We start from the raw sequence: 21,503 nt of genomic DNA on the forward strand, positions 1-21,503 counted from the left end.
AGACATGCCTGTTCTTATCAAACCAACAAACTTGAGCTAGCTTTATTTACCAAAAGTTATCTTAGCTCATATGAACTTGGAAAACGTGAGTTAGTGTCTATATTTCTAGAAATATAAGCATTTATTTATTTATTTATTTATTTTTATTTTGAGACGGAGTTTCATTCTTGTTACCCAGGCTGGCGTGCAATGGCACGAGCTCAGCTCACTGCAACCTCCGCCTCCTGGGTTCAGGAAATTCTCTTGCCTTAGCCTCCTGAGTAGCTGGGATTACAGGCACACGCCACCGTGCCCAGCTAATTTTTTGTATTTTTAGTAGAGACAGGGTTTCACCATGTTGACCAGGATGGTCTCGATCTCTTGACCTCGTGATCCACCCGCCTCAGCCTCCCAATATTTTTTTTTCTTTAAGAAAGTTAAATAGAGCCCTTTTACAAGTTACTTTTGGCAATACCATCCAGAAGTAGAAAAAGTATTATATATATCATCAATCACAGACATACCTAAACACACAGCCCAGCTGCAACAGAAATATTTATAGCTTTCATTCTAAAATTTTAGCCATAAGCAGGTACAATAATACAGAACTCACTAGTTTATAAAAGAAAAGTTGGTTCCAAGATGTGTTTCAGGTAGATGAAAAAACTTAAGTTTACCTGCTCAAATAGAGACAACTTTTTAAAAATATTTGTGGAAAATACTTTTAAATTTTTTTATTTGCTCTTGATAGGTAATTTCATGGAGAATATGAACTAGATTGGGGAAAGGAAGTGATCCTCATGGTTTGGAATTGTTTGGTTTTGTTGTTTGTTTGTTTGAGATGGAGTCTTGCTCTGTTGCCCAGTCTGGAGTGCAGTGGTGTGATCTCGGCTCACTGCACCCTCTGCCTCTCAGGTTCAAGCGATTCTTCTTCCTCAACCTCCTGAGTAGCTGGGACTACAGGCATGTGCCGCCACGCCCAGCTAATTTTTGTATTTTTAGTAGAGTCAAGTTTTCACCATATTGGTCAGGCTTGTGTTGAACTCCTGACCTCGTGATTCACCCACCTTGGCCTCCAAGCATGCTGGGCTTATAGATGTGAGCCACGACGCCTAGCCTGCAGTTGTTTGTTTTTTTAGCCATCTTGTTTTTTTTTTTTTAAGTTCCAGATGGGCTGAGCAAAGGAGTTGTTTTAGTTAACTCCTCAGATGTTTACATTTTAAAGACATAGAAAGGTTTACATCCCCAAGGGACTGAGAAAAGATGTGTTTTCTCCAAGAAACAATTTTGGTGTATATTTTCCTATTAATAGGCATATAGGGTAATTTTTCTTTTAAATATTTATGTTACTTTCAGTGTAATGAGATGTTTCTTAATGTTTCAAGACAGAGAGTGAATTGGTATTGAGAAAAGAGGAATTGCTGAGGAGCAGTTGAGTATTATTTCAGAATGAGTGACTAAGAAGATGATGCTGTTTTTATCACAGATGGTAAATGCAAATTGGGTTGTGGGGCTAATAGTGAATTCAGTCTCAAACATTTAGAGTTTGAATTACTTACTTGACCTCCAAGCTAAAAACACTGGTCTAGACTGAGCTTACTAGTAAAAGAGTCAAGGGCAAGCATCAATATTTGTAAGTCATTAGCTGATCCGTAAGTGATGATTCCATAAAGGGAGCACCTGCAGATCATGACTTAGGCAAAGAAACATCAAAAGCCAATCTGAGGCTGGGCAAGGTGGCTTTGGGAGGCTGAGGTGGGCAGATCACCTGAAGTCAAGAGTTTAAAACCAGCCTGGTCAATGTGGTGAAATCCCATCTCCACTAAAAGTGCAAAAATTAGCCAGGTATGGTGGTGGGTGCCTGTAATCCCAGCCACTTTAGAGGCTAAGGCAGGAGAATCACTTGAACTTGGGAGACAGAGGTTGCAGTAGGCCAAGATCGCACCACTGCACTCGACACTCCAGCCTGACTGATAGAGCAAAACTCAGTCTCAAAAAAATAAAAATAAAAATAAGCCAACCTGAAAGGAAGCATTCAGTGAGGCAGAAGGACCAAAAAGGAGGTGAAGTTGTGCTGAAAAAAAACTGAGTAAGAAAAAAATTGCAAGGAGAGGAGTGAAGAGAGTACGTGCAACAAATATCAGGAAAGGAGAGGCCTGGGAAGCAGAGCTAGATATGGGGATTCCAAAGTCATTATTATCTTTGCAATTAAAAATTATTTCTCATTTTCCACAGAAACTGATGCAGAGCCTCATCAGTTTAATTTCTGCAACAACCAATAAAATTACTTACATGCAACTTGTGTAGATAGATAGCTTTATACTTTATGTTTCTGTTTTATGATTATAATGGTTCCTTATTTTTCTTCCTGTTATTATTTTGTGTTTCTAATAGAAAAGTTTCAATTAACTTGTTGAAAAGCTCCAGGAAGAAATTTAAGCTAAATTGAAATGAGGGAATGAGGTCAGCAAGATGATGAAATAGAAGATTCCCTACTATCACTCCTCCATAAAAATACAACTAGAAACTGCTTAAAGACAAGCATACAACCCTGAGTTCACCACAATTCAAGGGAGAATTGAAGAAACCCCAGAACTGAGAGAAGCTGTAACAGGTAAGAAAAATGGCCATTTCAAACATCACAGCCCCCTCCATCAAGTTGGCATAATATCACTCATAGAGAATTTTCCTAGACTCATGGTTTCTGAGGTAAGAAGAGGAAGTTGGAAGTAGATGTACAATCTACCCACCAGTCTGGGAATCTTCTCATGAAACCCACTTCTGCCCCCATCCCATGGAAACAACTGGGAGTGCCAGAAGGGCTGAACTACTTGGGATAAACTGGGACAAAGAGTGGGACACTGATCATAGCAACTGGCACATGGATCTTGGCAGTTATTCTGCACTCCAGTCAGTATGGACACCACATTGAACAGATTGGCTGGCACCATAGTGCTGTAGGGGACACAGTCTGTGAGAAGGCCTAAATCCCTAGCCAGATTTTCAACAAAGACTAGGTGTTCCCGTGGAGCCTCCACTGGACCAGAAACAACTAGAAGCGTTGGGATTGAGTTCCAGTGACTGCTTTAGTCTTTCCCAGACTGGGAAACAGTGGCAGAGCAAAAGTTAGTTCCAGTGCAGTGATTTGGTTTTGGTACTCACTATAAATTCTCCCCAAAATAAAAAAAAAATTAAAAAAAGAAAGTTTAGATAGTAAGTAGTAAAGGTCTAACACCACCAAAGAACACCTGCAACAACTGAAGAGGTGGCTATCTCCTAAAATGTGCAGGTATTAAGGCAAAGCCACAAGAATTGTAAAAACTCAGGGAAATATGACCTTACCAAAAGAAATCAACAAAGCTCCAGCAGTGGAGCCAGAAGAAGTGAAGATCTAGGAAATGCTAAACAGACAACTCAAAATAATCCTCTTAAACAAGTTTAAAGAATAACAAGAAAATGTAGGAAAAAAATTTGGAAAGTAATCTAGGAGTGAAATGAGATATTTGGCAAAGAAATGAAAAAAATAAGAAAACAAACAAATCCTTTCTATAAATCCTAATAAACTGGAAAACTCACTAGAAAGCTTCAACAGCAGACTTAGAGAAAAGAATTAGCAAGTTTGAAGATAGCATATATGAAATTACCTAATCAGAGGGGAAAAAAAAGAAAAAAGAATTTAAAAGTTTGAAAAAGTCCTTTTTAAGAATTATGTCACATGATCAAGCAAACTAACCTCTGCATATTAGGAATTCCCAAAGGAGGTGAAAGAGAAAAAGGCCTAAAAGGCATATTTAACAAAACAATGGTGAAAATTTCCGAAAGATGGGGAAAGAGGACACCATTCAGATACAGGAATCTCCAAGGTCATCAATCAAATTCAACCCAAAGAGGAAATCCCTGAGGCATATTATAATCAAATTAGCAAAAATCAAAGACCAAGAAAAAAGATTCAGTGCAGCAAAAGAAAAGAAATATATTACATTAAACAGAATACCAATACAACTTTCACTGGATTTCACAACAGAAATCCTGCAGGCCGGGTAAGAATGGGATGCTTGAAAGTACTGAAAGGAAAAAAAAAAAAAAAAACTGCCAACCTAGAATAATGGCCCAGTAAAGCTATTAAAACAAGAAAAAAGATAAAGAATTTCCCAAACAAACAAAAACTGAGGGAATTTGTCCGCACCAGATCTGTGTTACAAGAAATGTTAAACAGTGTTCTTCAACCTGAAACAAATGGATGCTAACATGTAACAAGAAAACATCTACAGGTATGAAACTCATTGGTAAAAGAGAAAACAGACCAATTCAGAATACAGCAATAGTGAAATTAGGGTAAGTAAATGACCTGTATCTTAAATATAAAGATTAAAAGACAAAACCATTAAAAACAATAACTACAACAATTTGTTAAGCAATACACAAAGTAGAAAAAAGTAAATTGAAACATAAAAAAGTCAAAATGTGTCTGGGCATGGTGGCTCACACCTATAATCCCAGCACTTTGGGAGGCTGAGGTGGGTGGATCACGAGATCAAGAGATCAAGACCATCCTGGTCAACAAGGTGAAACCCTGTCTCTATTAAAAATACAAAAATTAGCTGGGCATGGTGGCACATGCCTGTAATCCCAGCTACCCAGGAGGCTGAGGCAGGAGAATTTCCTGAACCCAGGAGGTAGAGGTTGCGGTGAGCCAAGATCGCGCCATTGCACTCCAGCCTTGGTAACAACAGCAAAACTCCATCTCAAAAAAAAAAAAAAGTCAAAATGTGGTGAGAGGATGGTGTTAAACTGTAAAGTTTGTTGTTTTGCATATTTTCTTTGCAATAAAATATGTCACTATCAGTTTTAAATAATCTATTATAAATATAAGAGGGTTTTGTAAGCCTCATGTTAACCATAAGGAAAAAACCTGTAATAGATATACTAAAAACAAATAGCGTGAAATAAAAATGTGCTACCAGAGAAAATCACTTAGCACAAAGGAAGACAGTAAGAGAGGAAAAAGGGGAGAATTCATAAAACAGCAAGAAGTCAAGTCACAAAATGGCAGTAGTAAACCCTTACTTATGAATAGTAACTTTGAATGTAAATGGATCAAATTGTCCAACCAAAAGACACAGAGTGGCTGATTGGATTTAAAAAACAAGATCAACTATGTGCTATCTACAAGAAGTTCACTTAATCTATAAAGACATTTACAGACTAAAAGTGAAGGAATGAAAAAAGATATTTCATGCTAATAGAAAATGAAAGGAACAGGGATAGCTTTATTAATAGCAGAGAAACTAGACTTGAAGCCAAGAGTCACTTTTAAAATAACAAAAAAAGAAGGCCATTATATAATGATAAAGGGGACAGTACAGCAAGAATACATAACAATTGTAAATATATATGCACCCAATACTGGAGCACACAAATATGTTTAAAAAAGGGGGGGGGAGATTGACTACAATATAATAGGAGTAGGAGATTTCAACACCCCATTTTTGGTAATGACCAGATCACTCAGACAAAAAAGCAACAAAGAAACTTTGGAGTTAACTGAACTCTAGACCAAGGAAACCTAACAGATACTTACAGAACATTCTATCCAACAGCTGCAGGATATACATTTTTCTCAACAGCATATAGAAGATGATTCAGGATAGATCATATATTAGGTCATAAAACAAGTCTTGACACATTTTTTAAAAATCCAAATCATATCAAAAGTATTTCTTATCAGAATTATTCCACCATTCTGGAATAAAACTAAAAACCAATTTTAAAAAAGGGAACACTGGAAATTATACAAATTCGTGGGAATGAACATACTCCTGAACACTGAATGGGTCAATGAAGAAATTAAAAAGGAAATTTAAAATTACCGTCAGACACATGAAATGGACACATGACAAACCAAAACCTATATAATATATCAAAACAGTTCTAAGAGCAGTTCTGTGGCAATAAATACCTACATCAAAAAAGTAGAAAGACTTCAAATAACCTAAAGATCACCTCAAGGAACAAGACAAGTAAAAACAAAAACTCATAATTAGTAGAAGGAAATAAATCATAAAGATGAGGGCAGAGTAAAACTGAGACTAAAAAAATACAAAAGATTGGTGACACAAAAATTGCATTTTTTAAATGATAAATGAAATTAACAAAACTTTAGATCAAAGAAAAGAGAGAGGACTCAAATAAAATCAGAAACAAAAAAGGAGACATTACAATGGATACCACAAAAATACAGAAAATCATTAGAGACTATTATGAATAACTATATGCCAATAAATTGGAAAAACTAGAAAAAAAATTAATTCCTGGACCCATACAACCTACCAAGATGAAACCAGGAAGAAATAGAAAACATGAACAGACTAATAACAAGTAATGAGATTACAACAGTAATAAAACGTCTCCCATCAAAGAAAAGCCCAAGATCTGATGGATTCACTGTTGAATTCTACCAAACATTTAAAGCACAATTAATACCAATTCTACACAAACTATTCAAAAAACTTGAAGAGGCGGGAATACTTTCAAAGTCATTTTATAAGGCCAGCATTACCAAGATACCAAAACTAGACAAATACAAAATTAAAAAAGAAAACCACAGACCAATTTCACTGATAAACACAGATGCAAAAATTCTTAACAAATATCAGCAAACTAAATTTCACAACATATTAATAAAGATCATTCCGTTATGATCAAGTGAGGTTTATCCAAGAGATACAATAATGGGTCAACATATGCAAATCAGTAAACTTGATACACCACACTGACAGAATCAAGAACAAAAGCTGTATGATCATTTCAATAAATGCTTAAAAGGCGTTTGATAAATTTCAACTTTTTTATGATTTAAACTCTCAACAAATTGGACATAAAGGCAACATACTTCAAAAAAATGAAGGTGATATGTGAAAAACCCACAGCTAACATACTGAATAAGGAAAAATTGAAAGCGTTTCCTCTAAGATCCAGAACACAACAAGGATCCCCATTTTCAACATTTTTATTCAATAGAGTACTAGAAGTTCTAGCCAGAACAATTAGGCAAAAGAAAGAAAATAAAAGACATACAAATTGGAAAGGAAAAAGTCAAGTTATCTTTGTTCCCAGATGACATGATTCTATGTTTTGAAAACCTTATGATTCCGTGAAGAAACTATAATAACTGATAAACAAATTTGGTAAAGTTGCAGGATACAAAATCAACATATGAAAATTAGTAGCACTTCTACATGCCAATACAAACAATCTGAAAACAGTAAAGTAATCCCATTTATAATAGCTACAAAAAATTGAAATAACCAAAAATAAATTTAACTGAAGTAATGAAAGCTCTCTACAAGGAAAATGATAAAACAATGATGAAAGAAGTTGAAGAAGACTCACAAAAAATGGAATGATATCCCATGTTCATGGATTTGAATAATTACTATTGCTAAAATGTCCATACTACCCAAAACAATCTATAGAGTCAATGCAATCCTTATCAAAATACCAATGATATTATTCACAGAAGAAAGAAAAACAATTCTAAAATTTGTATGGAACCACTAAAGATCCCAAATAAAGCAAATCTGAGCAAAAAGAACAAAGTTGGAGGTATTACACTACCTGATTTCAGCATATACTGCAAGGCTGTAGTAATAAAAACAGCAGTACTCGCATAAAAACAGACACTTAGATCCAGTGGAACAGAATAGAGAACCCAGAAATAAATCTACACATTTATAACCAACTCATTTTTGACAAACGTGCCAAGGACATACTTTGGGGAGAGAACAATTTCTTCAATACATGGTAAAGCTAGATATTTATATGCAGAAAAATAAAACTAGACTTCTATCCCTCACAATATTCCAACATCAAATATAAAGGGATAAAAGTTCTCAATCTAAGACCAGAAACTGAAATTACTAAAAACAGTGAGGAATCACTTCAGGACATCGGTCTGGGCAAGATGTTTGGATAAGACCTCAAAACCACATACAATAAAACCAAAAAATAGACAAATTAGATTACATTTAGCTAAAAATGCTTTACATAGCAAAGAAAACAATCTACAAAGTTAAGAGACAACCTACAGAATGGAAGAAAATATTTGCAAAGATAGATATCTGAAAAGTTTTTTAGCATCAACTAAATAACCAAAAAAATTTCAATTTAAAAATGGGCAAATTATCTAAATAGATATTGCACCAAAGCAGACATACAAATGGCAAAGAGGAATATGAGAAAAGTGTTCAGTACCACTAGTCATCAGGGAAATACGAATCAAAACTACAGTGTGATATCATCTCACCTCAGTTAGAATGGCTATTATCAAAAAGACAAAACAAATGCTGGTAAGGATGTGGAAAAGGGGGAATGCTCATATACTGTTGGTGGGATGGTAAATTAGTGCTGCCTCTATGGAAAACAGTTTGGAAGTTTCTTAATTATCCTGATTTAATCATCATACATTGTATGCTTGTATTAAAATATCACATGTACTCCATAACTATGTACAATTATTATATTTCAATAAAATCATAAATCATAAAATCAAATTGGAAGCAAGTGTATGTTTTCCAAGGGGACATGGGGAATGGGGTATGGTGAAGGGATTTCAGATACCTGAAAAGACAGATGTCCAAAAGCAAAAAGTAGTGGAGAGATGGTAATTAGACAAATATAGTCGACTGGCTGAAGGTTCTTTTATGACTGTTGTTGGCAGTAGAGCTAGAAAGCTCATAGTGACGGAACACAGAGAAGGTTATATGTAAGACTCAACATGTTTATATATTCTTCTGCAATATACAAACATGTTGCATATTGTATATATACATGTTGTATATGCAAACATGATCCCCACCGACTAGGGAAGTAAGGAAGACAAAGAACCAAACTATCATTAATGTGAGGATGGTGAGTGCAGAAGATTGTGGGCAGCAAGGCAAATTCGTCTGAAGCCTTTTCCCAGTTAGAGAGAGGTCAGATGAGAACTAGTCTCTATCAAGTGGAAGTTTCATCCATCAAGTCACATCTAGATTTGGCACAAGAGACTGAAGAACAAATACTCTGGGAGACACTTAGGCCTAGAGCCAGGCTAGAACATCCAAAATCTATTCACCCATCTAAGAAGCAAGATGAAATGTGGGAGCCAAGGTGTAGGGCCAAAACAGGGTAAAAGTAACTAAGAGATTCAGCCAGGATGGACAGGGCAACATCCTGGTTGAATCTCAAAAGAAGGCAACAGTAAGAAATTCCTGCCACAGGCCCTTGGGGAGAGTCATAATGCAGGTGGGTTTGCAAATATAAGAAATATTCCAAAATAACAATGCATGAGAATTAATGACTGTTAGAAGCCAAAAGCAAGAATAATTTTCAACACAGTGACCAGAAAAATGGTAATGCCATTAACAGAAAGGGGGAGAAAAGTGAGGGTTAGTTTTGAAAGGTGGGGAGAAGATGAAGAGTATGTTTTTGGACATGTTGTTTTGAGGTGATGCTAGGTCCTAGTAGAAATGTCTTCATGGTCATTCAAATGTGAGATTGGAGGTCAGGATGGTAACCAGGCATTAGTTTGTATGGATATACCACAGGGTGGTATAGAAATAAACACCTGAAGTTTCAAAGAGGCAGAGGATAAGAAGGGAGAAAAGTCAAGAGCCAAAACCAGAATCTCACTGTTTGGGACAAAAATAGGAACAGAGGAAAAAGAAGTGACTGAAGAGGTAAGAAAAAAATTAGACTGATGAAAAAGGTAGGAAGAAAATTAAAATAGATGAATGTTATAGAACCTAGAGAGGAATATACAAATGGCAGTGTTCACTGGTCAGAGTAGAAGCCATGGGATAATAGCCTCAAGTACTCACCAATGTGTCTTCCGGTCCCCTCTGCATCCTCATCCTCTGCCCATTCCCCAGCAGTTCCTCATGTAAGTAGCTCCACCTACTTGGTCAAGACATCATTGCTTCTGGGGTAGCGGAAAGAAATGGTCAACACTCATATTTTGAATTTCAAAGTAGGCTCTTGAAGTTAATAGGTTTTTGAGTTTTATGAGACTGAGCTCTAGAACTGAGGTTTGGGATTTCTTCTCAAAAAGAGCCAGAGTAATACTTGCCATCCTCTCAGAAGTTTCAAGAGCGGAAGGAGAAAGCTTAGTCCCTGACAGGTCCTTATGGAAGGTCTTTGTCCTGTCTTCTCCAAGAACTGGTCTTTGTGAAGTGTGGTGAATACCAGGCCCACCATAAAATTCTTGGGGCTTTCCATAAAAGAATTTATGTCTGCTTCATCTCTGCAACTCTGAAAATGAAGCACAGATGATCTCAAAGAAGCACTTTGGACACAATGAGATGAAATAATGGGACAGATAGCCAGATGGCAGCAGCTCTGGGTTTTTCCTAGCCCTAGAGAGGGATGAGACTGACCAAATCTTCCCTTCGCTCCAGAGAATAAATTATACAAAGGAAACAGCCAGAGGCCCAAATATCTTACAGTCCATGAAGACCACATCTAAAGATATCAGTGTATACTACACAAACAGGAAACCAGATGCAGACGCAGTGTATGTGAGCATGCACAATTACCAGCCACCTCAGTAAACTTCAGAGCAGAATTCTCTGTTTATCCATTGCCACACGCCATATGTGATGTTCCCAGGCCCTGCCCCCTCCCCAAAGAAGATACCATCCTGAGAGAGGAAGAAAAGAAAGTGCTCTGAACTGGACTACAGCTAAACATAAATAATTGGGAAATCACTGTATTCTCCTGAGTTTACCTCAAGTAACAAATAAAGCTTTCTGCCATCAGGAGGAAGCAAGAGCTAGAAGTAGAAATTAAATTTAGTTATGGGAAAATAAAGTGAGTTGCCATTTTTGCACACATAAATTTGTGTCTGTGAAACTTGTATCTGCTACACATACAAGCCTAACAACTATTTTGATCCATGAAAAATCACAATATTCTATTTTTGATATAGACCAAAACAAAAAAATGCTAAAAAATTAAGGACAAAATTGTGCTTAAGCAATATGTAACAGTGCTGCAGCATTATATATAAGGTTATGGGTGTTGGTGAAAAATAAGTTTTGTGTTCTGTTGTATACAATTCATACACACTCAGTTTTTATTACTGCTCATCCAGCGATAGCTATAAATGGTATCAAATATCATCTGTACAGTTTACCAAAACCCATTCGATTTCTGTTCTATGAATATAGAAATGGAATCTTCCAGAAACAATTCAATAGAATGTTTTTGAAATTACTTGAACAGAAGATCAATTTTTACCTTAAAATATCATATCGTGGAAGCAGGTGCTTTAAAAAATATATTCATTATTGCATCTGAAGGATGTAACTAACGTGTAGTATAATTTAGTCTAATGAAAAAAGCTTTATAAAGAAAATCTAGGCCGGGCGCAGTGGCTCACGCCTGTAATCCCAGCACTTTGGCAGGCTGAGGCGGGTGAATCAAGAGGTCAAGAGACCGAGACCATCCTGGTCAACATGGTGAAACCCCATCTCTACTAAAAATACAAAAAATTAGCTGGGCATGGTAGCGCATGCCTGTAATCCCAACTACTCAGGAGGCTGAGGCAGGAGAATTGCCTGAACCCAGGAGGCGGAGGTTGCGGTGAGCCGAGATCGCACCAATGCACGCCAGCCTGGGTAACGAGCGAAACTCCATCTCAAAAAAACAAAACAAAACAAACAAAAAAAGAAAATCTAACTCCCTTTACTACTCTGAATTAATGTCATAGAATACTTATTAAGATAAAAAGAGCAGTGTGCTACTTCAGTGCCAAGCATTGGAGTTAATCAATTTCAGATGTATACAACCCTGGCTTTACTAGGCACCCCAACCAGATAACAGAGAGGCAAGGGGGTGAGTATAGCAAAACTAAGCAATGAATATAGTCTTTGGTTCTGAACTTTTACCCAGCAGAATTACTGAAATTCATCAGTCTTGCACTGCAAAATTTCTCAGGAACCTCAACTCTCTTCTTAGAGTTAATTCCTTTCTCAGACAAGGGACTTACTGAGAAAATCAGGAAGTCTTTGTTCCCCACCATTTGCTCAAGAGTTCTAGTCTTAGCATGCCATTATCAATCAGATAGACCCTTTCTCAATTTCTGATCAGTCCTTTCAGGTGGCATTACAGAAAACCTGTAATGGGTATGTGGATTAGTTCTGCTTCTAGGTGCTTCCTATAATAGACAACATATATTAACCCTAAAATAAAAAAAGACATTCCCACTGTAGAAACCCAAAATCCATTCTCTGGCACAGATTTATGATTTATCGAAGCTAGAAAGCTCATGCCTGTCAGGGAGCTCTCAGAATAAGACCACTATGTGCTCAGGCTCTACGTATCCAATGGCAAGAGTAAAGAGTGGACGGGGCTCTTATGTCTTCTCGAACTCACAGTCCATCGTCAGCAAACTCTCTCATGTTCTCAATCTCTTCTGTCAACAGTTCTCTCACCTTCTTGCTTTATTGTAAACTTGGCTCTCCCCTGGAGCCCTCTCATGTGGTAGCTGTTTTTCTTTCATATTTCTGAAAACATTGGGCCTGCAGGTAACACAGAAGTAGGTGTTCTCCTTTTTTCACTCCAGATAAATTCTCTTTTCATCCTCCCTAAAACTCTCCAACTTTGAGTCTCATGTCATCTGACTAGATGATACCATTGCCTCTTCTTGGTGCAGTGATCCACCAAATTTCAATTATGGCTCACTGTCACCCTCTTCAACATTATTGCTGTCTTCATGCTTATGATTTCAAAATCCACGTAGATGATCCTTCCAATACTCTAGCCTCTAACGTCCTTTACCTCCGCTTCTCCAGGATCTTGTTTATCATCACCTTTGCTCATTCTTATGGTATATCTTAGACCTTAAAATTACCAAAAATTGCAACTCTTCCTTAATCTAAATTTCCACCGTCTACCTTCCCATCACCACCTATGTTTCATTTTTCTTTCTGTTTCTTTCTCTTTCTTTCTTTGACTGTCTTACTCTGCATCCAGGCTGGACTACAGTGGCACAAACTCAGCTCTGCAACTTCCACCTTTTAGGCTCAAGTGATCCTCCCACCCAGCCTCCCAAGTAGCTGGGAGTACTGGTGATGCCACCATGCAAGGCTAATTGTTGTACTTTTTGGAGAGACAGTCTCACTTTGTGCCCAGACTAGTCTCTAATTCCTGAGCTCAAGAAATCTACCTGCCGTGGACTCCCAAAGTGCTGGGATTATAGGTGTGAGCCATCATACTGTTGCTATTTTTCTTAGAATCCTGTCTCCAAAGATAAGATTTCTGACCATGTCAAAGCCACCTTTTCTATTTCCCAAAGCCACCAAATCTATTGACTCTACCACCTTTTCACTTTCCCTCTCTTCATCAAGGTCCTCACAGACCTCTTTCTGTAACTTAACTTCTGTCTTCCTTTATTATAGTCAGTTCTCTTGTATTCATGCTTACTTCATCATGCTTCAGTGTACAGCTTACATGCTTGGCTAAAACCTAAACCTTGTTAAATCCAACTTTCTATTGACAACATGCTCACATCCCACATCAAATCCATTACCATACATGTCTTCAGAATATAACCTGTATACAACTGATTTTTATCACTTCCACCATCAACACCTTGGTTTTTATCACCTACACCATCAACACCCTGGTCTAAGCCACCATCATCTCTCTCTGGATCATTGTAATGATCTAGAAACCTCCTGGTTTCTCTGCTTTTGCTCTCTAGACTCTGTGCTCCGTATAGTAGCCATAGTCAATCTGTAAGTCAGACCATTTCATTCATCTGCTCAGAACACTCCAGTCACTTCCATCTCAACCAGAGTAAAAGCTAAAGTCTTAAGAATGACCTACAATGGCATACCAAACAAATATTTGCAGTAAATAAATATTTGTTGAATGAATGAACATGTATTCATAAAGAACCATTCGAAAACTCATTCACATTATTGGGTGATGCCCTCTCTATGCTTTCCTCCCTTCAAGGTTAATAGCTGCTCTCACAAAATGCATCTGACAGGCTAAAAATGGACATCTGACATACCCTCCAGACCATTCATGGAATTTTTTAAAAATTCAACTTGAACTCTGTGAGGTCAAAATCCAAGTGCTGTTGATTTTTATAGCCCTATCACTTAAGATGGTCCCTGGCTCAGAGTAGACATGCATATATTTGTTATGTACACTGCAAAATAAGAAATGTGGGGGAGGAAAGGTCTAAGTAGAATTAGCAAACCTGCCCAGAGTGGTTGGAGAAATTTAGGAACCAACATTAAATAAATAAATCCTTGTTGCTACTCCTCCTAAGGAATGTTGCAAAAACTCTCACCTGAGAAAGAGCTTCTTCAGAAATTAGCAACTGCAGTTTGAAGTACCTACCCCGTGAATTTCCCATCCATGTCTGAAATTCTAGTCTGGTTTCTCTCTCCTTGATCTTGTAATCCATATGGAACATCTTCCAGTTGGCAGTACAATACAAACTTTCTGTACGTCAGTGTCAGTTGCTTTAGAGGACAACTGCTTACTTTTTTTGAAATGACCCATTGGATTCTCCAAAATGAATTTCATCTCTGTAACATAGCCTATATTTTAAACCAAACCATCCTAAATGAATTTCTCTCAAATGTGATAGAATATCTCCGAGGTACTTTTGTATGATATAGAAACAGAGACAAACAGACAGAAACCTCATTTTATTTACATAAAATAAAGCATAATTGCTTCTATATTTATAGATACTTTATGTAAAGAAAAATCAGACACTACTAATAGTAGGTACATGTTGGCAATGGGATAAAGTGTTGACTTAGAAGTTGAAAAAGTAGAATTTTTTTTCACTTCTGTATCTTATGAAATTTTAAATCCTTAAGCCTATGTCTTGATTTGTTAATTTTTTATTCAGCAAATATTTATCAAGCATCTAATGTGGACAAAGTGCCTACTTGGCTAGACCAAAAGATAACTATCATTCAGCAGAAAATATAATTTCAACAATAAAAATCACTTCATGTGCACGGATACTGGAATGTATGAGAGGAGAGGAAGAGATCCCAGGAGACAAAGAACAAGATTCTAAATTCAGTTTAGCTGAAGTTCCAGAAGCCAAGAGATGTTAGTGAATCTTTCTCTGGTGCCACTGATGTGGGGTACTAGCTTGAATTTCTTCATTCACCCTTCATAGTGACATGGAATGTCAGGCTAGCATCTAGCCTATGCTAGACCACATGCTGGATTCTTCTTTTGACCTAATAGAGTAAGGGGCCACCTGCTGTTCCAAGGAGGCAGGGGCACTCATGATTCTCCTGCAACCAAACCCCACTGTTGCATCCCCTTCAGCTCTACTGGGAATTGTCACCTTTGCAGATTCTCAGCACACAGGGCATACTATATCAACTGGATTCACACTTTTCTTTGCCCCTAGAATAACATACAGGGGGGAAAGTGAAACTCTCATTCAATGGTAGCTTTTCCCGTTAAATCCTCACAGCAGGTGTGCTGAGAAGCTCATTATGATCCCTCCCAGCCACACTTAGTGGTCACTTCTGCTTCTCAGCATGCGTGTCCTAGAGTTCTCTTCGATTTGGGAAGAAAGTTCTATTATTTGTGTATTTTGAAAATAGCTTAAATTAAGAAAAATCCTGTATTAATCTTTATAAAAATTCTGCAGATGTACTTTCTGTGTTGGCATGTCCTCTGGTCTCACTGAAGCCACTTCACAATAATAATAACAGCTAACATTTAATGAACGCCGATTCAAGCTTTGCATATATTAATTCACTGAATACTCACAACAACCCTCTATGGTCATGCTAATTTTATTCCCTTTGTTCAGATGAGGAAATTAAGGCATTAAGAGCCTGAGTCACTTGCCAAAAAGCATAAGTGACTTGCTATAAAAGGCAGAGCCAGGATTTAGATACCATCCATCAGACTCTACAGCCTGCCTTCTTAGCTACTAAGCTACCCTGACTGCTGCTTCTCATCCAAAAATTAAAAAGGGATTTTTCTAAGAATAAAAAAAAAATCAAGTGGACTTTAGTTTATGATACGCTTTTCAAAGTAAAATTTTGGCCAGCTAGTTTTTATACCACATTGGTTAAAATACAATGACATACATATTACCAAAAAAATTGTAATAAAAAGTCCCAAAACCTGCACAGGGGTGCAGGATGGTTGTCTTGGTGAACGTGCTTTGTGAAATTGGCACAGAGGGCAGGTTCTGATCTAACAGAATCATGGTTCTAGGGCAAAGAAAGAAGGACAATACTCCCCATACCCATCCTGGAGCAGAGACACCAACATGGGGCAACAGGGGCTGTACATGAAGCTGAATGATCCATGGAGAAGAAAAGGTGATGAGTGGGATGTAGTTCACCGCGCCCCCCCCCCGCCGCACGGGGCTTCCTACATTGATTGAGGCAGAGACAAAAAAAATGTGGAGACAGGGGAGCAAGTCTCATCACCCTCTGGTTGTTGGGCACCTATGTGATTACCCATTCCTGGAGCCCAAGAGCTCAGGAAGTGGGTACTCAGATGGTCCCTCAGGCACCTGAGTGAGAACCAGTGCTCACAATGCAAGTCTTCACAGAAAGGGAGACTCATGATCTAAAGAACAGATATGTAGTAAAACCACAGACATCTCAGGCAGGCTGGCTGGTGTGTTGGTCCAATAAAGTGGACCAAGAGTGAAGATTCAATGTCTCGAGCTGAATGGCGCAATTGGAGATGAGGCCAAGGTCTCTAGGTCCCTACTAGTGTCCCCATTCCCTTGTCAAGATAAAACAAGAAAAGAGAGGAATTCAGACCTTTGGAGGGGTTCTTGGATACTGGAAGCTACATGACAATATTTCCAGGTCACTTTAGTTGAAAAAATAAACTGATGACATCATGGTACTTATCTGCTGTGTGTGGGGCTCTTTGGACCAGTCAGGGTCCTGGTCACTGTGATTTCTACCTCTGAATGCATTATAGGCATTGACATTTTGGCTGCTTGTGACACAGAATACCATAGAGGGAATATGCCCCTCACAGCTAGGAATTTGAGCCATAACAGCAGGATATATCCACTCCTCTTGGCAACCTAAGATACCTAAGCTCCGATGGGTAATTCAACTAAAGCAGCATACTAAGGAAAAAGGACATTACTTTGTTGATTCAGGACTTGCTACAGACTGAATGTTGCATCCCACTCTGTCACAATCTATAAGTCCAATTTGGCTGGTCAAAAATACCTGTGGGACATGGAAACTGTCAGCTCCAGTGGCACCCACTAATTAAAAAGAGGCTCAACAGGTGGTAGGCCTTTTTGGGTACCAAAGACAGCATGTACCCCATCTAGGTGTTCTTTTGCCTCCCTTAGATAAGGTAACCTGAAAAACCACCAACTTTGAATGGGGCCTTTGCAGAATCAAGCCTTAGAAGCTGTCAACAATCTGTGACATAAGCATTACCACTGGAACCTTTAGAGCCTGCTAACCTGATGAAATTATAGGTTTCCTCAACCTTTACATGTATTGACTGGAGTGTGTGCAACAGAAAACTGCCACCAGGTTGTGCCAACTTTTCAAGTTTGGATTAATACATTGCCTGAGGCAGATATATCCCCTTTAGAATGGTGACTCCTTGCTTGCTATTGGCACTGATGGTGACTGAACATCTTACAGGTGGTGAGCTACATGGGATATTGTGACCTGAACTACCCATCTCTCATGAGCCTCACAAACCCAACCAATGAAGTTGGACAGGTTTCACAGCCCTCAATCATCAAATAAGAATGAGAAATTTAAGGTGGAACTTAGATAGGACACAAAGGGACTACTCAGCTCTATGAACAAATGGCTAGCTTATTATAAGGGACCAAGTAACCCATAGGGAATGATTTGGCTCCTTCTACAGATATCTGGAACCCTAGATTCAAGACGTGTATACCTATACAATAAGACATGGTTTATTGGTGGCTGTGAGAAACGAGCAGATGGGTTCCACTGGGCTGCAGCCACCACCTGGCCAGTGTATGGCCTTTTTTTTTTTTTTTTTTATGAGGGGGGCAGGTGGAGACGAAGTCTCACTCTGTCACCTAGGCTGGAGTGCAGTGGCACATGATCTAGGCCCACCTTCTGTGTTCAAGCAGTTCTCCTGCCTCAGCCTCCTGAGTAACTAGGACTACAGGCACACACCGCCATGCCTGGCTAATTTTTTGTATTTTAGTAGAGACAGGGTTTCACCGTGTTGCCCAGGCTGCTCTCAAACCCCCGAGCTCAGGCAATCTGCCTGCCTCAGCCTTGCATAATGCTAGGATTATAGACGCAAGCCACCGCACCCAGCCAATTGCTGTCTTTTGACAGACTGGATATGAATGTTCCACCCAATGTGCCAAACTTCATTCAGAGGTGATGGCCATGAAGTCCACCATTGCCACCATATCATGCTACATTTTCATTGACTCATGAGCTGTGCCCAAAAACCAAGATATCTGGTTAGAAGAATGGCAACTGAGTGACTGGACTACTAAAAGATCCACTGTGTCTCCACACAGACAAGGACTATCGCAATACTTTGCTGCCTGGAAGGGACAAATATGTGTGACTTGTGTAGACATTGTGTAGACTATTATAGCTACCTCTGAGAGGAACTTATATCATGATTTGGGTTACCCCATAAAACTTAATTCCGAACAAGGAATCTCATTTACTGCTCAACAATGGATATACACAACAATGGATACACTCTTACTGAATAAGATGAACTCTCCACATACTCTGTCATCCACAGACCAGTGGAATCACTGAATGGTGGACCAATCAACACACAGAAATTGAAGCCAGGACATCAATATGGCTGGCTAATGATGTGGTAGCCCCATCTGACAAGGGCAGTATGGACACTAAACACTGCACTCACTGCAAGAGAAACACAGCACTGCAAGGCATGCTAGGAAATACTGAGCTTGGTAGGAATGAAGGTGGGCTGGGCAGCTGCCTGAGTAGACTGCACTTGCAAAATCCAAACTCAGTGTTCCTAATTAATTTTTTTTTCCTTTTTTCCCTTTACAGTTCACATCCTGGGGGTGGTTTGCAGTTTGGATTGGAGCAGTACCACAGACAAGGATCCCTGACTCTAACCTGGAAGTGATGCTTCCCCTGGGTGTCTCTCTTTTATGAGATTTCACAGGGGTGGAGGATAGGACCAAGGAGTACCAGTGTGTTAGGGTTCCTCTAGTAACATCAGGGACACCTATTCTTTCCACTGGAGTAGATGACATGAGACATGTCAAGTTTGTACTGGAAATAACCTCTTTTCCTGGTCTGGATGACTAGGGTTGAAAGGTTTGGGTCAAGCAACAAGGGCAATGGATGTCTGCAGAGGTAGTAGCCTTAGGACAGTGACAGACAGATGGGGTCACACCAACTCAGCCCAACCTCTGTCCTATAGGTAGGGAACACCTGTGGCTCTGGGAGGGGAAGGGAGTAGGGGCACTAACAGTCAATCTGCTCTTCCCATAAGGATGTAAGAACAGAGAACTGGAGCATAATGCTTTCATTAGGCTCTGCCAAGCTGCGACCACTGCATGTAACCTAATGAAGTATTGGATCAACCATCCTGAACCTCATTCTGTCACAGATCACAGAGACCCTCTTGTCCTGCAGTGGTGAACTACAACAGCATTTCTAACACCACTTATCTGTGAGGAATAAATGTCCTTCATGTAACAACTCTTTGTGGGCAAGTGTTTGATTTCACTGGACTCGGGCAAGTAATAGAAATGGGCACAGCTCAAGGTGCAGTGGATGAGATTTTTTGGATTCTCTCCTGGGATTGACACCAGTGCACAGTGAACCTCCTTCACAAGGTGTATCATAGCTGTAGCGTTCTACTGAAAAACTAAGAAGCAGTAACCAGCGAGTGGCCTAGAAGTAAATTGGGTCATAGGGATGCAGCAAGAACTAATAGCAGCAGGATCTTTGCTATTCTTGCTTAGGACCACTTAATTCCATGAATTCTCTATAAAGCACTGGCAAAACCCTGAAGACCCATAATGGAAGGATGCCATTTCTGCACTGGAGATGTTTGCAGTTTAATGGAGGAGACGAACAATTTTTTTTAAATTGCGTTTTAGGTTTTGGGGTACATGTGAAGAACATGCAAGATAGTTGCATAGGTACACACATGGCAGTGTGATTTGCTGCCTTCCTCCCCTTCACCTATATCTGGCATTTCTCCCCATGCTATCTCTCCCCAACTCCCCACGAACAGATAATTTTCATAAAATGTGGTAAGTATCTCAGGTTTATATAGGGTTTCTTTGTAAGAAGTCAGTCTAGGGAGTTCTTGGAAGACCTCCTGATAGAGAAAATTAAAATGCTTAAGCTGAATCTTAGATGGATGATTCCAAAATTCCAGGTGCATAAGCAAAAGCAATAAGCCATGAAAGAGCTCTCTCTCTCTCTTCGTGTGTGTGTGTGTGTGTGTGTGTGTGTGTGTGTGTGTGTGTTGAGAGAGAGTGTTAAAGTCTGGTTAAGAGTGGTGGTATGAGGACCGAGGAGAGGGTGTTTACATGTGGCTAATTCAAGCAGAATAAAGAATGGAGTAGAATGAAGAGAGATAGGGAAGAGATGGACATGGATAATATCTATTTGCTTAAGAGTTTGAACTTTATGCCATAAGTAATGCACAGTCATATTACACTGAAATTGTACCTGTGCTGGTAGTGGGGATGAGGGACTGAAGACAGAATATTTGAATTTGCAGGTTGTCTCAGAACATCCAGGAGTACGACTGCTATATATAGTTGTATCATGGAAGACAGTCATTGTAAGCACAGGCAGCAGAAACGTCGGGGCAGTATTGAAATTGTGAGTATACTTGATTAGCAGATCAGATATGAACTAAGAAAATTCAGAAAGAAACATTTTTGTTTAAACAATAATAGATATCTAGGTATAGGAAACATCTGGCTGCATTACAACTTCTGTATTTTCATATCAATGGTGTGGGTTATGTTTGCATACATTATATCATTCTGAATTAGGAAGCTTTAATGACGTTTTTGTTGTTTTTTATTTAATGATGTTAGTAAACATCTTTTTGGTGTGGAGAAATGCTATGGATAAATAGAAAAAATAAATTACCAGAAACAAAATCTCAGTATCCTTTGCTATTTATATGATTATAGAATTGGTAAGTTATACTATTTTAGGAGTACATTCTTTTCACAAATTGTCTGTTTTCTCCATACTTTTTTCCATCTAGACATGTACCTATTTAGCTCTTTAAAAGGAATCAAAGTAATTTTTTGATGTTTCAGGACAAAATACTCCTACTAGTTTGGAGAAGGAGAACTGGAGCCAAAAATAAGCTAACTGGCAACCTTTCAAGTATTAAATAAAAAATTCTCATCTCTCCATTTCCACAGTCTAAAAAACAAGTCTCAAGAGTTTCACTGATGTCTAAAATTTATTTTCACATTTTATTTATTTTCCTATGATTCATTGAGAAAGCATATTTTAGCT

At 38.6% G+C, this 21,503-nt stretch overlaps 1 long non-coding RNA gene across 3 annotated transcripts in view; it reads left to right on the forward strand.

The window, feature by feature from the left end:
- The window catches only part of LOC118142994 (uncharacterized), a 44,698-nt gene extending 24,443 nt beyond the window's left edge, over positions 1–20,255 (forward strand). For 2 of the 3 annotated variants that reach the window (XR_004726998.3, XR_004726999.3), the window contains 2 exons: positions 2,374–2,593; positions 19,047–20,255. This is a non-coding gene — a long non-coding RNA (uncharacterized LOC118142994). Of the gene's footprint in view, positions 1–1,364; positions 1,469–2,373; positions 2,594–19,046 lie in introns of all 3 variants that reach the window. The other variant, XR_008472987.2, reaches the window with a different exon arrangement.
- Positions 20,256–21,503: the final 1,248 nt, after the last annotated feature.

Source organism: Callithrix jacchus, chromosome 7 (genome assembly GCF_049354715.1).
Source record: "Callithrix jacchus isolate 240 chromosome 7, calJac240_pri, whole genome shotgun sequence".
Classification (NCBI taxonomy): Eukaryota; Metazoa; Chordata; class Mammalia; order Primates; family Cebidae; genus Callithrix; species Callithrix jacchus.